This window comes from Equus caballus, chromosome 17 (assembly GCF_041296265.1).
Source record: "Equus caballus isolate H_3958 breed thoroughbred chromosome 17, TB-T2T, whole genome shotgun sequence".
NCBI classification, from domain to species: domain Eukaryota; kingdom Metazoa; phylum Chordata; class Mammalia; order Perissodactyla; family Equidae; genus Equus; species Equus caballus.
Genome location: NC_091700.1, coordinates 97,771,444 through 97,786,840, shown reverse-complemented (window position 1 = coordinate 97,786,840; position 15,397 = coordinate 97,771,444).

The following is a 15,397-nucleotide window of genomic DNA, read 5'->3' as shown; positions in this document are numbered from 1 at the left end:
GCCAGAAAGGCCTGGTTATGTGGTTAATGCGGCCCTCGTGGCTGTGAAGAAGCCGGAGAAGCTGGTTGACCAGGAGGCCACGCAGCACAACAGGGCATGGGCTGGGGCTCCCAGAGGGGTGTGCGCCGTCAGAAGGTAGAGAGCACGGAGAGCCTCCCAGCCACCCTTCACCGAATTGCAGTTTAAACCCTTTTTCACCAGATTGATCACGGTTCTTCCCTGAGTGGATGGCTATCTTTGGTGGACATCATGAAAATCTTTGAATACTTTAGTCATTTATAAATCTGAAATAACGTGATATAATACCAAAGATATTCTTTATAATTTGGGAAGGGAAAGGATAAATATGAATTTTTAAGTCTTTAATTGCCTCAAAGTGGATCAGAGTACAAGGCCCATCAGCCGTACAATAGTTTTGTCATTGGCTTGGGAGTGGATGGAAAGAACTCTGGTAAAAGGCCTGAATCTTTCAGTGCTAATAAGAGCAGGCAAGTTTGCACACTTCTGCTCTTACAGGTGTTGAATGGGCTGCAGGCAGCCATAAATGAAAACTTGTGAGTTAACGAAGTTAATTATTCTAGAGCATCCAAAGTGTCACCCTTCTACCAATTTCTTACTGAGGACCAGCAAAAGCACAGACGGACAACTGGACATTTTGTTTTCCTGAATGATTGTACCATAACTTATAGCGAAAGATCCTGTCAGAATCAAAGACTTACCCGCAACAACACAGCTACCCCCGGGCACTCCCTTAGGGTGGGCCCGTTATTGATTCTCCTGGATGTTGGTGTTTTCCCATGGATTGAGGCCATGGGTGAGGATGTTATTTAGAAACTGAAATGTCACAGAAGAGTTTTCATAAGAAATATAATCATATGATCCATTATCCAGGGAGTATGCCAGATTTTTTAATCTCATTATAACATCAGAGACATACTTTTTAACATTACATATGCCTGGGATTCTGTTAAAAATATAACATCTAGAATAATTTGGATTAAACTGTGCTTTGGAGCTTTGTCCTCAGGAGTATGCTATGATTTGATGACAATGGGAAAAAAGTGTGGGTTTTGGAGTAAATGCCCAAAGAGCCTAGTTAAAAAAATACTCTTTAATTGGTTAGGCATATGGCTCGTTTCCATTCTACCAACAAACAAGGAAACCAGGCTGCAAGAGGACGCACAAGTTGTTTCATCTGAGGTTTGAAAAAAGAAAGAAAGAAACAGACGATGACGCGAACAATGCTGGTGAGTCAAGCGGCCCAGATGGCAGCGGAGCGCACGTTCTGTCCTGCAGGAGGAGAGGCTCAGTGGAGAGGACGACACCTCAACCACTGACTTGTTCATCAGTTTTAGAGAAAGACAGCTACGTGTCCTCACCCTCATCAACAATGGCATTTCCTCATCTGCTCTATGCTGACGTAGGCGACTTTTCCAAAAAACAAAGCTTGGATACTGCTTGACTGTTCATTCATGCTATTCCTATTTCGTTTCAATTGATTGGAACCACAGCTCCATGTTTATCAATGGATCTCTCCCCTCCTTGTGAGAGGGAACCACTCCCTGCACCCCAAGGTATGTTGTTCACAGTAAAATCTGCAGTCTGGGAAGAGGAGGTGGAACTGGGGCCCTGCTGCTGGCTGAACTCCTGTGCCCACCAGGAACCAAGAACAACGCGTGGAAGAGATGGAGAATGATAAGCAGCTGGAATACCTGCTAGGAAAGTCTTTGGAATCCTAGGAAACCTCAATATTCTGGTTGTAAACCCTACCTTCTGGCAAAGTCTGTTAGTTTTCAAAATATTTCTCATCTGCAGGTCCTGTTCTCCAAATCTTAGGCCCATCTCTAACATGACAGAATAAATAGTAAAGATAAAGGAGGAGCCGCTCTAGTGACAGCAAGGGTTGGGTGGGGACCCCAGAGGAATTCATGGTTCTAGATGGTTCTAGACGGTTCTAGACCAAATACAAACCCTGAAGAGCAAGGAAATTGCTAAAGCACTATTTTGCTGCTTGGTGATCTAGCTTGTTGGAAGAAAAAGTGCTACTAGAAACCAACTCCTTTTAAAAACACATCGGAGTGACGTTTCTAGTACACATTGTGTCAACAAGAAATATCCAGTTAAGTATGAGGTATATTGATTGAGAAGTGGAGAGGTCTACATTTCAGTTTAGAAAACTTTCTGTTAAGTGGTCAAATTAAGTAGCCAGATGTTAAAGGATTTACCTTTACTTATCTAAACAAGTTACTCTCAGGAGGGGAAACTTCATTTAATGACCCTGGATAACAGATGGTTTGGTACAAATAATTGGCTCTTGCTTTTTACATTTGTGCGCACACCTTTCAAGGCCTGGGAACGCCAAACAACAAGATGAGTTATTTAGCCAGTCTCCTCCCCGCCAGCACCATCACCTGCCTCTCCTGGTCATACCTCGGAATCTTCTCATAATCAAGGTCCTGTGCCCACGTCGACATATTTCCCACTAGTTTCTCTCAGGGTCACACCGCCTCTCAGAGTGAATCAGAGAAAAGGCTCTTCCTTTCACAGCACCGTGGTAAGAACGTGGGACATGTTCAGTCCGGGGACCACGAGTTGTCAGAAGCAGGGTCATCTCACAGCAGTGTAAAACCCCACTGCATCCATGGAGACAAGCAGTTTCTGGACCCCATTCTTGGCTCTCCTCTTCCCCATCACAGCCCTCCATGCGCCCGTAAGGGGGGAGCAGAGGGAGATCTTCCTGGTGACGAAATAGTCCAATATAGAAATCTGCACAGACAACGATAGGGAACAGAACTACCCACACACGGCAGGAATGGAAATGTCCTGGGTGGATCTTGCAACGAACATAGTTACATAGTGTGTAACCGTGGAGGGCAGCTGGGCAGCTGGCCCGAGGTGGGCAGAGAACTCACTGGACGATTTTTGCATCTTCCAGTTACTCTATGTCAAACAAAAAGTTAACAACAACAACAAAAAGAGCCCTGGAACTTCCCTCCCAGTTGGGACTTGCCCCGTCTCCCCACCTTTCTCCGGGTACCCCACCTCCACAGCCCAGGTGGGCAGGCAGCGGTGGGCCAAGCTCTGGGACAACTAGATTCGGGAACAGCCCTGGAGCCTGGGAAGCTGAGGGACACCCATTCCTTCTCTCGCCCTCTCCTTGGGGTCAGCAAGTCCAGACTGTCTGTGCCCATCAGCCGTGTGACCAGGATGCCCATAAATGTAACGCGTATTTTTGCTGTTTTGCATTCAATATCCGTGTCCAAGTCTGTGTGTGACAGACCCCTTGAGATGGATTTTTTTTTAACATAGATTACCTTAGAGGAGAAGCAGTATTTTGACTTTAAAACACACGGCTTTCTAGGTACTTTTCAGTGTCGCACACAAACCCCTTTGTGATAGCAGAGCTAATCAGAGAGTGCTTCACGGGTTCACGGCGGGGCTACGGGCAGGACTCTGGAACTCTTCCTCTGTCAGTTTGATGGGAGGTGCAGGAAATCTAGGTACTTTTTTCCACCAGCATTAAAGTCCTATGTACAATGAGTAATACTATAGGACAATGGGAAAACCCAACAAGAAATTTCTAAGTATTTTCCTAAATATTACTCCTTTGAAAACCATTTGTTTACAGTGGTCACATTTCTTCTAAGTTTCACGCCTATGGCACAAAATGTAGACACAGAACTTTTCCCTCTGAGATGTGCAAATTGTCCATCTGAAACAATGAAGCAGAATTAAAACACCTTCCTAGTGTAATGAAGACACTGCATGGCCGATTTGTTGGCATAGCCACTGTTACTTCTAATTGTATCATCATTCTAATGATTGTCAGATCTGCTATTTAAAAAGGTTCAGTTGTTAAAAAAAATCTTGGGAAACAATATTTTAGAATTCTCAAATCTCAACTGCAAATGAAATACACTTAAAATTTTCTCAGAGATTTGAGTAAATTATTATTAAAGGATTGAAAGTGAAGGCAAATAACTAATCCTGGTCTTTGAAGTGCATTTGAAATTTAATTGACCATCAGGCAACCAACTATCTTGGCACACGACCGTTTAATAATGAGAAACTCAACCTGACATTAGGAATGAGAGCAGCATAATTCGTCAAAAGCTACACACCATTTACGTTGCTTTCCATGGAGATTTCTTGAGGAAACTGCAGCACACACAGTTTTAAGTAATTTATGAGCTTTTAGTAGTGTTATAGCAATTGCGTGCTGGCAATAATGAAAATGTTTGTCGACAAGTATGCTTAAATTTTATTTGACTTGGGCCATGATTGTACCTCGTCTCCTGTCTCAGAAGCTGAGGCTGCAGTTAATGAAGTCATGGGGGCAAAGTTTTTGAAAACATTTAGTGATACTGATAAACTTAAACATCTTAACTGTTTCAACCAGGATAAGACAATAATACCACCTTATAGCCAAACCAAATCAATTGTAAAATTGCATTGCTGTTCTGACAAATCTCACTTGATCTATACAGACCCGATTATTAAAATATCAATTTAATAATTAGTTTTCTGACTTGAAAAAGCATTACTCTCACATTAACCCTATGGTATGCTTATAACAAAGGAATAGACCAATACCATTTTTTCAAATTTTAAACTGAAAATGGACACAACCCTGATCACTCGTGGGCTCCTCGTGGTGAAGACACTGAATTAATCCCCACCAGCTTCTCTCTTTTGAGAGGTCTAGCAAGATATGGCAAAAGAGGGATTCTGCAAGCTGCATGCTGACTTTCCCCCCACCCCCGCGAGGACCTCTATGGCCTTCGAGTTTAGCATTCAGTCTTTCTGGACTGTGGGTTCCAGGCCGTGATTCTAACATGTCCTGCAGAATGATGACTTTCAAGTTTTCTGCATATGAGGGCCACTTTTAAAACATCAAAAACTGTATAGAACCCCATTCAATAATGTCTACCTTCATGCCCTACTGACGTGAGTATCTATCATCAGGACTTCTATTAAGTCGATGTGTAACGTAGTACTCACACTAACATCTCAAAATTCTAAAATTACTAGTATATACGTGTGTGAGAAATGGGATTTATTCCGTCTATAAGGTCATAAGAGCCATGACTTACTGAGTCAGTATGTGGGAAGCATTGTGCTAATTATCCACTTGACTTTATAAGTGTATATTATTAGTATATTTATTTTACAGATGAAGGAACTGAGGCCTTGGGAGATCAATTAACTTGCTCAAGGTCACAGAACTAGAAAGATGTGGACAGATTGAACCCTTGCAAATTACTCCAGACGCCAAAACTCCCACGTTCCCAGACCGCATGTTGGGTTTCTCATATTCTAAGCTTCGTCATTCCACTACAGTGCTCACTCTTGGTAAATTCTTCCTCACCAATCACCACAACACCAGATGAGAAGACCGTGCCCTGTTTTATTTGTTCCACAAGTATTTATTTACTCAGTTAGATGCAATGATAGATTCTGGACGCATGCATGGCGTAAGTAATTTATTAACTGTGTAGGCGAACCCGTCATTGGCTAATAATGTGTTTCTACTTTGATTCCACACGACTTACAGAATGCCCCAGATTAGAACTGTAGGTGGCAATGTATTTTTGGAGAGCCTGGCTTCAGATGAATAAATAAAATGATGACTTGAAACTTCTTTTCATGGACGCTACTGTATTAATTATCAAATGGTTTGAATGCCTAAATCTAAGCAGCTTTCCAAGGAAACAACAGCTGAGTCTTTCCATGTGCCCTAATGTTCAGTAAGAAATTCCCTGTGTGGATTCTGAGGTATGGCCATATTGTCCACCAGCATTTCTGTGAAGGTACTCACTGTTATGAAATTTAGCACCTCTGATATAATTTTAAATGTCTACGAGCAAAGCCTTATTTTCTACTGCGAACGTTGGACAGATAGAAGAAGATGCTGTTTTGAAACTTACACCAAACAGAAAGCAACTTACCTCTGATGATGTCTGTGTCCTGAATAGAGCTCTCTTCTCTCCATTCCAACCACACTCCTTACGCAAGTTTGTAGTTGATTAATCCCACCTGTGATTCAAGAAGACTCTTCACTACAAGACTCAAGTGTTGGGGGGAACAACTACAAATACTCACACCTGATCTTATTGTTATTTGAGGTTGACATTTTGTCTAATCAATCGATGCCTTTCTAATGTTGCACTCTATCCTGATGCATGAATTCAGTTTCCTACACTGAAAAGCACATTCATGCACAGAGTATCATCATTATGAATAGTGTTAAATTGTTTTAAATTGGACCATTTTGATATATTTATATAAAACCTATTATGAACGTTATTTGCATATGGAATGTTGTTCAAAAGAAATTGTCACTCCAAATTATTTTTTAACCACATCCTTTATTTATTAAATTGAATATTTACTTCAAATAGTCCATCAGAGACAATATTTCCTTACAGCAACCCACTTATTCTGGAAACATTTCTATGTGATATAATTTTGCATATGCCAAATGTTCTCCTTTTTCCAGGTTTTATTTCCTGTTTGAAATTTGACCAACAACTTTTACTGATACTTCATATAATTTATCAAAGTGCAGAAGTTTTCTTAACAATGTTTTTAAATAAACAGGAATACTGTCTCAATGACACTTTGAAAAATAAATAAATGCTTCAAGAAAGTGTCTTGAGATGCATGAATATTCATACATACTTAGTAAGTACCGAGAGAATGACCTGCCATGTTGACCTCACTAACTGAAATTATAACAAAACGCTATGCATTGTTGCTAGTCACAAAAAAAGAGTAAGATGTACTTTTTAAACTTTTCCATAGCCCCGCTTTTTTCCTACAAATTTTATCAATAAAATCTATCAACCCTTTTACTTTTGACCAGAATGATATATTCCAGCTTGGCCTCTCAACATTTGTTTTATATTAATTTTTTTACTGAAGTATTTAGTTGCTATACCTAATTTGTGGCTCATTACATCATTTTGAGCAAAAATAGAAACCAGTAATTTTTTTTCAAGGGGCATGTCCTCTGAAATATTTGACAGATTCTAAAACGTGGTTGGAAGGAGTTTTTGCATGCACTGATGAATTAAATAGCCTTGAATATCTACTAGGTTCTAGATGAACAGTGCATCCGTGAGCACAACAGCTGTGGAGTTTACATTCTAACAGTGCGACATGCACTAAACAGCAGGCATAATAAATACACATATTATATTGCAAGTTACAAAGTGACCTGTGATGAAAGATAGAGTAGAAGGGGATAAAGAGAATGAATTAAGGTGACATGTGAGCAAAGCCTTGAAGGAGACAGGAGCACGTCCAAGGCAAAATCCTCAGGGCTGAGCCGTGGCCACGAGGTGAGGCGTGCCTGGGCTGCAAAAACACCAAGGTTACTGAAATCATGGGAGCAGTGAGGGGCAGAGAGGTGGGAGAGAGGGCGAAGGAGGCAGCGTGGCACCAGGTGCTGTAGGTCCTTGTAGGCCATTGGAAAGCCCTTGGCTTTTTCCCCAGAATGAAATCAGGAGCCAAGTGGTCATCTGAGAGAAAGCATTCTATGCAGAGGGAGCAAAAAGGCACAAGCCTGTAGTGGGTTGAATTACGTCCTCCCAAAGATACATTGAAGCCCTAATGCCCAGGACCTATGAATGTGACCTTATTCGAAATTAGCATCTTTGTGGATGTGATCAGGTTAAGATGATGTCATTAGGCTGGACCCTAATCCAATGTGACCAGTGACCTTACAAGAAGAGACAGAGACCCACAAGAAGAGACAGAGGCAGAGATGGCAGCAATGCATCTTCACACCAAGGATTGAATGCCACCGCCAGGAGCTGGAAGCAGCGGGAAGGATCCTCCCCTAGGGCCTTCAGAGAGAACACAGCCCCGTCAACAGCCTGATTTCTGACTTCTGGCCTCTGGAACTGTGAGAAAATGCGTTTCTTTAGTTTTAAGCCCCCGAGTTTGTGGTATATTGTCACGGCAGCCCTGGGAAATTCACACATCAGCTGAGAGTGAGGATGGGGCAGGAGGTGACGGGGGTTTGAGGAGAGAGGAGGGGCCGGCAGGGAGAGTGGAAGGAGCACTGGATCGTGGAGATGTTACCGGCTGCGGGCGGTCCTGGGCTCACTGGACGTTTGTGTTTGTGAGTTTCTCGGAGGACCAGTCAGCGTGATGCGTGTTTTCTCCTGCTGCACTCAGCCCAGTGGTGGAGAACTGCACGTGGGTACAAGTGGGCGTGTTCCAGGCAAGTGAGGGGCAAGGCAGCAGAGGGTATTGGCAAGGGAATGATATTAATAAATCAACCTTGGAATTCAAGTTGGGGATGGGGGAAGCAAGGGCTTGAGGGAGGGCTGAGAAGTCGTGCAAAAGCGGGAGAAGCAACAAATCCTGGGTTAGATTTCATTTTCTACTTCCTGGCTTAGTACCTCACACACAATTTATGTCCAATAAGTCAGCTAATTGAAATAATGCAGCCCCAAAGCTGTGCTGCTCACCGAATTAGGGCTCTGGGTTTAAACATTGTAGACAAATGTAATTTTTTAGAACAGGAAGGAGCCCTAGCAAGCATCAGCCAGACCTACCCACATGTTTTTAGATGAGGAAATACTTGGTCAGTGCACTGCCCCTAATTGCATAGCTGTTAAGTCTTAGAAGCGGAGGCATTTCAGTGGTGGTTGCTGCCTAGGGTTGCTGCCACATCTAAAACTAACTTGACTTAAATGTGCATCAACTCGCACATGACGGAAACAACTTTGAAATGCAGTTCTTTTCATGTGTCTGTTAATGTGTCTATAATGGTTATTTAGAACAGTTTGCTTTACAGAACACACTTTAAGAAGCAAATAACATTAGAATAAAAAATAGCCATTATTATATCTATGTTCTATATTAACCTATTTGCTTTTCCCACTAAACTACACCATAAAAAGAAAAAAATTATTTTTGTATCTACAATTATTTTTGTATCTTTTAGTAATGTAAGCAAACGCAGAGTTACGAGGCAATTGTTGGGAGGAGGATGTGTATGGTGAAAAGGAATTGTATTCCCATGTAGTAATTTGCATTAAAATGTATGCCAGATGCGTGGTGATAATTTATGGACAACGCATTCCCTTGCATTCCCTTGGTTGTCACATACTGAAAGAAGAATATTAGTCATATGTGGAAAATCTGCACTATTGGCCATATCAAATGCACGATTTCGTGTTTCAATAAACTATTCAGAGTGGATGGAATTTCCAACATGGCTGAGTGTGTCTGTTCATGACCTTCAAGATACTATTCTTTTGAGCAACTTACCTATTTTGAAAATATTAATATAACCTCAGTATTTTAATTTCCTTCCATTCAGCATCTCGCAGCTATAGACACCAAGGAACAAAGACTAGAATGGAGATGGGACTTCATTTCTGTTCCGTTGAAGATGGCAGCAAAGTGGATGCTACAATGCAAAAGTACTTCCATCCTTTCTGAAGTTGAATCAAGGGCCTCTTGTGGTCTATCCTCCCATAGATTGCTCCAGTGGTACCCTTGCTTATGCCTAACTCTCCAGTTCACTGATCAGGTCTCCTAACACAGGACAAATGTTATTTGATTGGCACCAACGCTTCTTTTTCCAGTGGAGAATATTCCCTCACCATTCCAGATGACTGACTAGATGGTTAACTCTGGGATTGCCCTTCCCCAACCACAGAACGGGCACGTGACTGAGTCTGGCAATTCTGGTATCCCATGTGCCCTGTGCAGGGATGGGTTCAAGGAGCAGAGACAATTCCCAAGCAGGACCAGTCAGAGTCCTTCTATGACAACTGGTATGCACATGCTGGGCGCAAGAGGCTCTTTCTGCCTCCAGATCACTAGCTTTCTTCCCCTTCAGACATCTCTGCTTCCTAGCTCAGGGATTTCCTGAAACACAGGGACAAGCAGTGAGAAAGGAAAGCTGGCATTTGTCCTCCCACTCCTCATGTTGGGCTTTCCCCTCGTCACCGCAGTTTTTCCGGAAGAGAATGGAGAAAGACCTACATGAACAGATTTTGTAATCTGGCTTTTTGTTCCTTCTGTTTGCAAACGTCTAGATGCTGGGTGTTCCTCTCTCTATTCTGGATTCAGGAGCCCCACCTCAGCCGAGGACCCTTCCCTGACCTACCATCTCCCTGCAGCCTTCTTGGGAGAAGTCTTTGAGCTGGGCTCCACCCAGCTCAGCAGCATTTCCTGGCATCTATCTGGCCAATGGGAAAACTTGGTACTCTTGCCCCCTCCCCCGCAATTCCAGAGGAGCACATTTTCCTGCCTTTCGGTCCTGTCCCTGTGGGCTGCTCCAACCTTCCTCCCTTCCTGCTTCTTGGGGTAAGAGTCAACAGTCTCTCTGTTCAAATGTGCCCACAAATTCCAGGGGACGCCTTTCAGCCCCCTGGAGTTCCTGGATGCGCACTTCTTGATCCAGTGCAAGTCTTGTGAGATTTTACAGGAAATCTCTTCTTGAAAGTACATCCTTGTTGCCCGACAGTTCTCATGGACACCCATTAGTTGACTTGGGAACACAAACACCAAAAAAATCCAAACTAGACCAACAACTCCCTTCAAGGAAAGTGAGCTCAATAATCAGTCTCCTTGAATTTCTCATCTTCTTTTACGTAGACTGGCGGTGGGTAATGGGAGAAGGATCTCAGAAAGGACTTTGTGCAGGTCCTGTGGTTTTTCCCATTAGTGATGAGGGCAATCTTGCCGCATTGTCCAGAATCTCTGAGGCCCTAGGGAAGTTCAATTTAATATTCCATTACGATGATTTCAGCTTAAGTTGTGTCAGTTGCAAGCAAAGGAGTCCTGACATGCATACCTCCTGTTTCTCATTCATTCCCAAGGCCTGTTTATAGAAACTTACTTCTCCCCTGAGAGTCCTCTGTAAATGCCAGGTTTATTACTGCTGTGTTTCAATTCCCTACCATCCGTTGGCATCCCCTAAGAATTCCCCTCTGCTTACATAGAGGTCCAGAATATTCTCTTTCCCACTCCTTGGCAACAAGTGCTTGATGAAGGCATCAACAGACAAGTCAGCACAAGAATCGATGCGTTGCCATCATCCTGATGTCGGCAGGCCAGTAATTTCTGTGTGAAAGTCCATGAACAATGTGCACAATTACCAATGGTGAAACCATTTTCCATACCCACACAGAAAAGTACGCATCTGTCTCTAGAAAGACATCTGCAACATACAGAGGCAAAGTCTATCAAATGATCAAAAAGACAATGAGGACCCTCAAAGAAAGGGCAATGAGTTTCTACCAGCTTAAAAAACATGAGAAGAAAATAGAAGCATTCTTTGGGACAAAACCATAGAACACAGATACCCGTAGTATGCTGAATAAAGGTAGCCCTTAGTGAATTGTCATAAAACCAATACACTGGTAACAGCTACTAGGTCAATAAATTGAACAGTGCCAGCCTCCCCAGAAGCCCGGGTGTGTCCTTATTCCAATCACAGCCTCTTGACCCCTCCAAAAAGTATCTTGACTTTTACACTAATAGCTTCCTTGAATTCTTTTATTATCGTACTTAAACTTGACATTCTTTAAATACACACATTCCTGCCAACCCCAATCCCATTTTTCTCTTACAGTTCCTCTGTTGAAGAAGGAGTCCATCGTCGGGTAGTGTTTCCCACAAACTAGATCTTGCTGATTGCTGACTGCACACACCAGTTATCCCATGTCCTCTGTATGCAGCTGGATTCAAAGGTTTGGTTAGATTCAGGTTTGATTCCTTTGGCAAGACCATGGGTGGCACTGTGCTCTATCATCAGGAGGCAATTCACGTCTGATTTTTGCTCCTTTTCAACAGTAACAGCCATTGGTGCTCAATGCCTCAATCCATAGATTCTTTGGAGATTAGCAAATTATTCTATTCTGTTCTATCACTTTGTTTTCATTTATTAGCTGGAACAAATTTATAAGAAGACCTTTCCCCTCAACTAATCTTTAGTTATCCTGTACTATAGCTGATGTAGGATAAGCATAAAAAGTGTTTGATCCTTTCCTTTTATTTACTGAGGTTTCAAGATAATGGATTCATTACTCATCCTCCTCAGAAAGTAACCAATTCAGTTTTTAAAATTATCATTATAATCTCGGGGATTTAAGCCTATGTGTTAGACATCAATCTTTGCCATTTCTACCTTTACTGAAACTCAAATTGCCCCCTTTTGGCCAATGGGAAATTCATCGAGTTGGCTCCTTAGGCCTTTTGAAATGAACGCAGTATTCTTTGATTGCTTCTTCATTATCTGGCCTTACAAAATGTTTGAGGTTAATTGTATTAATTTCCTAGGGCTTCCATAGCAAAGTACCATAAACTGATGGTTTAATGCAATAGAAATTTACATTCTCTCAGTTCTGGAGACCATAGTTCTGAGATCGAGGTTTTGGCAGGGCCGTGCTCTCTCTGCAGGCTCTAGGAGAGAATCTGGTGCATGCCCTTCTCTCAGCTTCTAGCGTTGCTGGCAATCCTTGGTGTTCCTTGGCTTGTAGACACATCACTGCAATCTCTGCTCCCATCATCTCGTGGTTTCTCCCTGTGTGTGTTTACACGGTCTTCCCTCTGCATGTGTCTGTTTCTGTTTCTTCTCCTCTTCTTATAGGAACACAAGTCACATCAGATTAGCCCACCTAATATATTATCTCCTGAGGGTGGTATAAAAGGGAGATAACGTGTCCACATGCTTTCATGCTCCATTGGTTAATAGTTGTCCCATGGTACCCTAAGTCCCCTGTACTTCCAGGTAGCAGACACACAAGTGCTGAGAAAGCATTTCGTTGCGTCTTGAATCTCAGAAGAGCCCAGGGAAAGAGCATGAGATGAGTGGCGTGCGTTTGAGTTGAGGTGCTGTCAGCATGAGGCGAGCGGCAGCCTCGCTGCGCTTCCAGCCATCGCTGTGTTTAGAAAGTGAGATGAGGTGGAGAGGCTGGGAAACATTGCATGAGCGCGTACTAACAGGGCTGTGAGACGAGCTCGATGTCTGCCCAGAAGTAGATGGTACAGAGTTGGTAGGGCAGCTCTGCCATCTCCAGCACAAATCTTTCCCCTCTGAAGTCCAAAGTGCATTCTAGGAATCCCTGCCAGTCCTAGGAAGGGCATGTCCTGAGAGTGGCCCCCATCACATCCCGGCAGCTAGAACTTAGTGACTCACATCAGGCTCCAAAGGAGGCTGGGAAATTCCTTAGCAGGTTCAGGCAGGTGTTCTTGTGCCTCCCCCAAATCACCTGGAAAGGAAGAAGAATGGGAGCGTGGGTACTTGTGGACGTGGGTGTCAGGACCCACAGTGCAAGCAAGGCTGGGAGGGAATATGGGTAGCAAAGAGGAGCAACCTAGCGCCCAGCAGAGGAGCACCCTGAGCGCTTGTGAAGGGCAGTGCTGACGGTCATGCTAAGACTGGGGAACACAAGGACAGCCACCATGCGAATGCTGGTGAGATCCCCTTCTTCTCATTAGGTGACGCAGCTCGAGTACAAGGAGCTTGTATTCTCTCTGCTCATACTCAGCTCAACCTTTGGCCTGTGATACCCCACCTGCCTCTTGGCAATACTCTGTCTGGGCTGTACCAGGATCTCGTAGGAACTTTTTCCCACTCTACTCAATGGCCCAAGGCAAAATATATAACAACCGTTCCAAAGAGTTACAAAGAACAATAGCTTAAAAGCATTTATACCTGGGCCAAGTTTTCCAATAAATTTGCAGCGAGATACTTCCAGGAACCTTCTTTACCTCCTCACGCTGGAAGCGCCACACTGAGCCCAGCGCTCGGCCCAGGGCCCAGGACTCAATATATGAAGGGGCCACTGAGCCCACAGTCAGACTCAGGGCACAGGATAGGCTTCCAGGGGAGCGCCTCTCACCACCGGCTGGCTGGAAGGATCCAAACATCCCGTCTGTGGATGGAGGTTCTGGAGGCGGGCTGATCCTGGGGCCCCAGGGGATTCTCGTTGTCACTCTGCTGGTCAAGAATGTAGGTCAATCTCTGAAACTTGGAGCACTCCAGAACCAAATTCAGTTCCTTCAAGAATTCTAGGGCTAAAAGTAGCTGCAGACTGGTCAGTGCCTGCTGCTGCCTGTCTCCCCTCCTGATCTTTGTCACCCAGAGCTTTTCCACAGGGAAGGAAGGGAGGGGCACAAACCCAGGATGCTAACCTGGGTTCTTGGTACATAATAAAAGCTTAATTAAAGTAGCCATTACTATTATGTCTGTTTCCCATCCAGTTTTATTATAAGATTCCAGAGGGTAGCACCCCGGTGGTATGCCTCATTGTCCCTCCGCTGCCCCACATGTAGCACAGTGAATGCATGGTAGGCATGATACGGTACTTATTGCTTAGCTAATGTTGGGACTGTAGAAAAGCATGTGACTGGCAATATTCCTAGTCAGCAAGCTGTGTGGGTGGAAACCTGCCCCTGCGGCTGCGTGCGTCACACAGCTTCAGCAGGGTGTCTCAAGTGTGGCCTGCCGGGCTTGACCTCCCAGCATAAACCTTCGCCCAGCTCTTTACTTAGTGGACATGTGATGTTAGGTTAAGTACCTCTTTGTGCCTCAGTTTTATCATCTATAAAATGGGAATCATGACGCATGGGATGTATTTGGAACAATCCCTGGAATACCTTCCTTTTCCTTTACTCAATTTTGTGCCCTTGAGGGAAAGGCTGTGACTCATTTGTCTTTGGGTCCTCAGCAGACGGGGTTCCTACATGCAGGAGAAGTTTAACAAATGCTCAGCGAACCCCAAATAGCCAAAGCAATCTTGAGAAAGAAGAACAAAGCTGGAGGTATCAAGCTCCATGATTTCAAACTATATTACAAAGCTACAGCAATCAAAACAGTAGGGTATTGGCTTAAAAACAGACACGTAGATCAATAGAACAGAAAAAAGAGCCCAGTAATAAGCCCATAATATATTGTCAATTAATTTGTGGCAAAGGAGCCAAGAACATACAATGGGGAAAGGATAGTCTCTTCAATAAATGGTGTTGGGAAAACTGGACAGCCACAGGCAGGCGAATGCAACTGGATCACTGTCTTACACCTACACAAAAGTTAACTCGAAATGGATTAAAGAGTTGAATGTAAGACTTGAAACCATACAACTCCTGGAAGAAAACATAGGCGGCAAGCTCCTTGATATTGGTTTTAGTGACGACTTTTTCGATGTGACACCGAAAGCAAGGGCAACAAAAGCAAAAATAAACAGGTGGGACTAGATCAAAGGAAAAAGCTTCTGCACAGCAAAGGAAGCCATCAACAAAATGAAAAGGCAACCAACGGAATGGGAGAAAATATTTGCAAATCATAAATTTGATAAGAGGTTAATATCCAAAATATGTAAGGAACTCCGACAATTCAATAGCAAAAAAAAAGAACAATCCAATT